Source organism: Lutra lutra, chromosome 17, assembly GCF_902655055.1.
Source record: "Lutra lutra chromosome 17, mLutLut1.2, whole genome shotgun sequence".
Lineage (NCBI taxonomy): Eukaryota > Metazoa > Chordata > Mammalia > Carnivora > Mustelidae > Lutra > Lutra lutra.
The window spans coordinates 34475716-34481715 of record NC_062294.1 but is presented as its reverse complement, the minus strand read 5'-3'; positions in this window follow the sequence as shown (position 1 = coordinate 34481715).

The following is a 6000-nucleotide window of genomic DNA, read 5'->3' as shown; positions in this document are numbered from 1 at the left end:
AGAAGGAGCAGCAGCGGGCATGTGACCATGGCAGCCACTGTCCTGCCCACCTGCTCCACCAGAAGCTTCATCCTGACAATATAGTGGAATGGTCCCTTAAAAGTACAGGTAAGCTTGGTGACACCACCTCGTCCGGATGGGGGGCTTTCCTTGGGCTGTGGTGTACTCCTTAAAGCAACAGCTACTTTAAAGGTAGAGGAGATGGGTCTGGGAGCCAAGGGATGGAAGTCGTTATGGCCCCATCCCTTCCAGTGAGCTACTTCAGGGCTCAGGCTTTTTGTCTTCGTGATTTTCCAATCTTGAATCTGGAGGTCCTGGCTCCCATGGCGGGTGGTGCTTCCATCAGAGACACAGTGAGAGCCCTACTGACTTCAAGCTATGGCCGCTGTCTGGTCACTTAGGGCCCTATGGACCCAGGGGCCTGCAGGCAGAGAAAGGAGTTAGCATGCTGGTGGGGGACCCTGCCCATCAAGGGCAGAGGGGGACTTCTGCCACATCATAAGGGTAGGGAGGCATGTGTTTAGTGCCCAGATCTGCTGGAGCCCCACTTTGACCTGCCAGACCCAGTTTCAACTGGGAGTGTGCAAGTACAGCAATGGGAAGGGCATGAGTCCCTACAGGGGTGATGGTTTGGGTGCCTGCAGCAGACAAGTCATCGAGGCCAATAGGAGGATGGGAATTCAGCATGTGTCATGCAAAAGGGAGATGATGAGAAGCAGGTATGGCCCCTGGACCAGCTGTAGGAGTTCATCCCATTGACCTTCCTGGGAACGCCCTCCCAGATGTCATGACCACATGGGTGCTGAGAGCTGCTGGGGCTACGTTCAAGAGGATGCAGTGGCGCCACAGCCACACCCCGTGACTGGGCCGGTGTGTCCACCTGTGGCCACGCGTGCTGGCTGATGCCTGCATCGGGGCTGCCTGTGTGGGCGGCTACACTCCGTGACCCACCATCTCAGTGCAGAGCTGTGGCAAGGGGGGACTAGTTTGAGTACATCTAATACCTCACAGCCTCCTGTGGGGTCAAGGAAAGCCGCCTCCGCTGAGACTTTGTCCCTGGCCCCTGCTGCATCCCTCCTTCTCCTCCTGAGAACCTCCTTTGGTGAACCACTTCCCCAAATATCCTGGCAAAGCCTTGCTCTTAGGCACCTCTTTGGGTTCTCTTGGCCTCACCTGGCTCTTGGGTCCTCAGCTCCTTGCTCCTGGAGCTCCCCAGCTGCAACCCCTCACCATCTCAGTGTCTCACCTCCCTGGGGCCTCGTCTCCGCTTTTGGTGCACCTGTGTTGCTGAAAGCTGGAACAGCCCCGGTCTTGGGCGGCCCTTTCCAGGTCGGGTACTTGGCGGTTCTGGACTCGGATCGGGGGTAATTCTTGTCACATGTTGTTACGTTGGTTCAGGGAGAGTCCCCTCGTGTGTACTGCGTTTCCCACAGCACTGAGCATGCACTGGGAGATCAATAAAGGCGAGCTGTGATTGCCGTTGTTTTGCGCGCTGCCCCTGCACCCCTGGGCCACCGGTTGGCCAGGAGTGGGCCGCTTGACACAAGCCAGTTCCTCAGAGTCTACCTCCTGTAGCGTGGAAGTGGAGCCTGGTGGTTGTTAATTGGTCCTGGTGCAGAGTTTGGAGCCGTGAGGCCAGAGAGGCTTGGCATGGCCATTTTTGCTGCAGGGACAGAGAAGCAGGGAAGCCGGGTCGGCCTCCGAGAAACAAATCCACTGGGGGAAGAGATTGGGGTGGGGCGTGTTTTCTTGATACCAGGAAGGGCATGGAATTTTGGTCCCAAGTGACAGGACTGACTGGTCCCTTGGTGCTGGCCCTTCAAGGAAGCTGGAAATGGAGGGCCAGAGGCATTGTTGCAGAGGGGACATCCCAGCCTAGGGGTCTCCGGGAGGACTTAGTCTTGACTATTTAGTAACACGCTGCCATGTGACACTGACAGGCCGGGCCTCCCCAGACAGGCACTTGGGGGCCCAGTGGTGATCCCTCAGGCACAGGAGGTCCCCAGTCCCCATCCTGCCACCCACTCTGTTCCCCACAGGAATGGAGATGGGTTCGCAGGAATCTTAGGCTGCCCTCCTATTCCAAGAGCCGGCGAGGGCTGGATCAAGGGTTATCTGCCAGGCTCAGACATAGGCTCCAGAAGGGCTTTTCCAAAGAGCAGAGACTTACCCTGCTGGCCCCATGGGCCACCACCAGAAAAGAAGGTAGAACTCCTCCTTTAGGACAGAGCCAAACCCTCCTCCCTGATCTTCTTGAGTCCCTCCATCTGGCCTCCCTTTCCATGTGCTGTTTCCTCTGACAGGGGCAGTCCTCCCCATCCACAGCTCCCCTGTCCCCACTGGCCGCCCCCCAGCCACCCCACTCACACTTCTGCTCTCTGGCTCTCCGGCCCTCATTCCTCCTCCCACCAGAAATTCAGAATCGGGCAGGTTTGAGTAGAAACTGACACGGGTGGGTGAGCTGGGACACCCAGCAGCGGTTCCTGAGCTGTTGTGGGAGGGGCTGAGTGCGGAGGGTTGGCTTCAAGTCTTGGCTCTGCAGGTCACAGAATGGTTCTGCCTCAGTTTCCAGACGTGCAAGGTGGGATAACCACTCTACCCACTGGCTGCCGTGGAGTCGGTCCCAGTAAGAGGCTGGCGAGCAGCTCTGGCTGAGACTGGGGGTAGCTGTGAGGGACACCTGGAAGGACCAGACAGAGGGGCCTGATCTTCAGTCTGGACAGGCACTTATGTCAAGTCCCTTGCTGCTGGGGCTGGTTCTCAGGCCCAGCCCCTGGCCCCATCATGCAGAGTTCCCTGGTGGTTACTCTAACAGTGGCATAGGGGCTTGGCTTGTCAGGGCAGCAGACTGACCCAGGTCTGGGTGCTGGAACAGCGGAGGGAGACTGCCACCGCTGCTGTGTGCGGGAGGGCCTCTTCCCGGCAGCCATCCCAGGGGGCCCTCCCAGGGCCGGAGATCTGGGACCGAGGAACCAGGGCACTTGGGTAGTGACTGTCCAACATCCCCACCCCAGGGGGACCTCGTCTCAGGCAGGTCCTCCATGCCAATGCTCCTGGGCGAGGGGTGCACCTGGCGGTGTCCCTGGAAGAGGCTCTTCCAGGGAGGCAGTGGAGAGAACCAGTTGAGTCTTGCCTCGCCTAATGCCCGACAGTTGTGGGAACCCAAGCTGGCCTCTGTACACCCTGTGAAATAGGAATCCTCCCAGGCTGGACGACTCCTGTCCTTCCCGACAGTGTGTGCTGCCCCCTTGGGACTCCCAGGCCCCATCTACGCTCTGCTGGACAGTGACTGGGCCCTCGGGGGTGTGCGTGATGGGCAGCGTGAAGGCACGGGTTTGGGGGAGAGCAGCATGCTTCATGGGAGCCAGGCGCCCCTCCCTTTGTCCTCCTTCAGAAGCTGTCCCGGGATGTGATCGGAGCCAGCTTCTGCCAGGAAGCGGATACACAGCTGGGCCGAGGGTGGGGGAAAATCAAGGTCAGTCCTGCAAACAGGAGGATGCTGGCAGGGGCTCCTGGGGCTCCCCTGGCTCAGTGCTTCCCATGGCGTCCTGCCTCAGCAGCGTCTTGGGTTTGAAAACCCCCGAAGGTAAGACGAGGCCTCGAGGAGGAAGCCTTACTGGAGCCGGAGCTGTGTGCATCGTGAGGGGCACTGAGAGGCCTTCAAGGTGCATTCCTACCAGTGGGGATCAGGAAAGAGCAGCACTCGCCTGGGGGCCAGGCCCGCTTCGTGGGGCTTCATCCTGGCTGCAGCAACTCTCTGGGAGGGTGTCGGTTCACAATCTGAGGGCACCCCGGGGTCACCTGGAGAGGTACAGAAATTCAGATCTTGGGAGTCTGGGGGCATGGCCTGGCCACAAGCATTTTAGAAGCTCTCCCTACGGCTGACTGAAATGTGCAGCCACGGCTGCAAGACTCCATCTCCAAGGGCAACAGCATTGCGTCCATTTGGATGAGGAAACAGACCTTGAGGCTGAGTAACCTTCTCAAGGTCACACAGCAAGAAGGGCCGGAGCTGGGCCCAAGCCCTCACGGCCAGGCCAGGATTAGAAAAGGGGCCATCTGGCTGTTCCCCCTCCCCTACTGTCCCCTGCACACACCAGCCGCTCAAGGACTGCCGGTGGGCAAGGAGCTGCGGGAATCACGCGGGGGTGGGAAGCAGAGGCAGGCAGAGAAGGTTCGAGTGGCCAAGACTCCGCCCCACCTCCACCCCCTCTAGCCCGGCCTCAGACTCCCTAGCCACACGCTGGGAGGAAGCACGACACCCTGCCCGTCCTGAAGGGGACCCTTGGGGTGCTGGGCTGGCCAGGGGAGAGGGACCTGCTGCTGCGGAGACACTCCGGTCCGGGGAAGGCATGGGGGCCCAGCAGCAGCTTGGTGAGGGCTGTGGGAGGCTCTCTCCCTCCTGCAGCCTGCTCTGGTGTGAAACTCTAGACGGAAGCTGGAGCCAGACCGGCGGGCAGACAAGCGCATTCTCTTCAGGGCGGCCTCCTCCTCTCTGGGAACAGGATGGGGAAGGGCAGGGCCTGCCCAGGCTGACCCCAGACTGGGTTTCAGGCTGTGGGGCCCAGCAGGGCTCCCTGGGGCCTCGTGGGGGTGAGAAGGAAAGCCCCCAGGCTGGCGTCTGAGGCCTGTGCTGGATGGAGTCTAGTGGGAGGGGCTGAGTCAAGAAGTCCCAAGGCCCCTGGGCTTCCAGCGCCAGCAGTGGCTGTGGGCACTCCTGCCTTGTTTCTGGCAAATCCCTGCTGGCCAGTCACGGCCACCTGCCCCGGAACCACGATGTCGGAGGACTTCTTTCAGGTTTCAAAACCCCTCGAAGTTCCTCCTACTGATCTGCGTTGCCCTAAGTGAAGTGGAAGGTGGTGTGATGCACACATGGGCTTACTCTGGACAATGCTGGTCAACTTTTCCTTTTTGGAACTGTGCTCCTCTCACAGGAACAGCGCTGGACATGGGCTTCGCTGCGCAGGGGGAGGGGAGGCAAGAGGCAGCTTCCTATGGGCCCCCCTTCTGTTCACTGGGTGGGGACAGGGCATCACCTCAGGTGCCATTCTGGCTGCCCCGTCACCTCTGGGGAAGGTGACGAATCTGGGACACGCTGGCTTGGAGAACTGCAAATCTCATTGTAGCCCTGCGTTCCAGCTCCTCCCAGAGACCCCAGAGGAGTGTGGTGAGGATCACAAACAGAATTAGGCACAGTGGGTGCTTGGTGCCAGCTGTCAGGCTCTGCCTTCTCATGCACCCTGTGGCCAGGCGGTGGCTCAGCCCGCTTCCCTCTCTCCCCTCCCTGGGGGTGATATCAGAGGGGCCCTCCTGGCTGCCTAGCTTTTAGGAGCAGTGTCCTAGAGAGGTGACAGCTGGACTTCATGGCCCTGTTGAGGCTCTAAGGGAGGTCTGGTCCACACCCCTAGTGAGCCGGCAGACACGGAAGAGCATCAGGAAATCTGGAAGATAACCTGAGCATTTGGAGACAAGCTCTCGAACCCCTGGTTAGATGTGGCGTGAACTGTAAAGGTGTGAACAGTATGGGTGTCTTAGAGGGGTTGCGCTGATCAGAGCCACAGTGATGGCTCTGAATGTCACTGAACGGGGCCCAGTGTCAGGCACTGTCGTGTATGCTTCGTGGGTATGAACACACCTACTCTTCACAATGCCCCTGGCATAGGACGTGGGATTCCATTACGCGTGTTTTACAGATGGGGATGTGGAAGTCTATGGGAAGGTCGGGCTCCGGACAGGCCTGGTGTCTGCCAAGCCGGGGAACTGAACAAAGAAATTCACATCAGGGAATTTTTCCAGACAGCCTCAAGAGGAAGTGGGGATGTTGAGAAGGAAAAGCAGCACCAGGAAACAGCCTGCTTGAAGCGGGGAGCGGAGCTCTTCTCGAGGTCAAGTTTCAAATAAATCAGAAACTGTCAGCCTCTTACCATTTTCTGACTGGGGTGAACACTCCTAAGTTCTGTTTGCACCCGTCTTTGGGATCTTTCTAAAGATACGATGGGC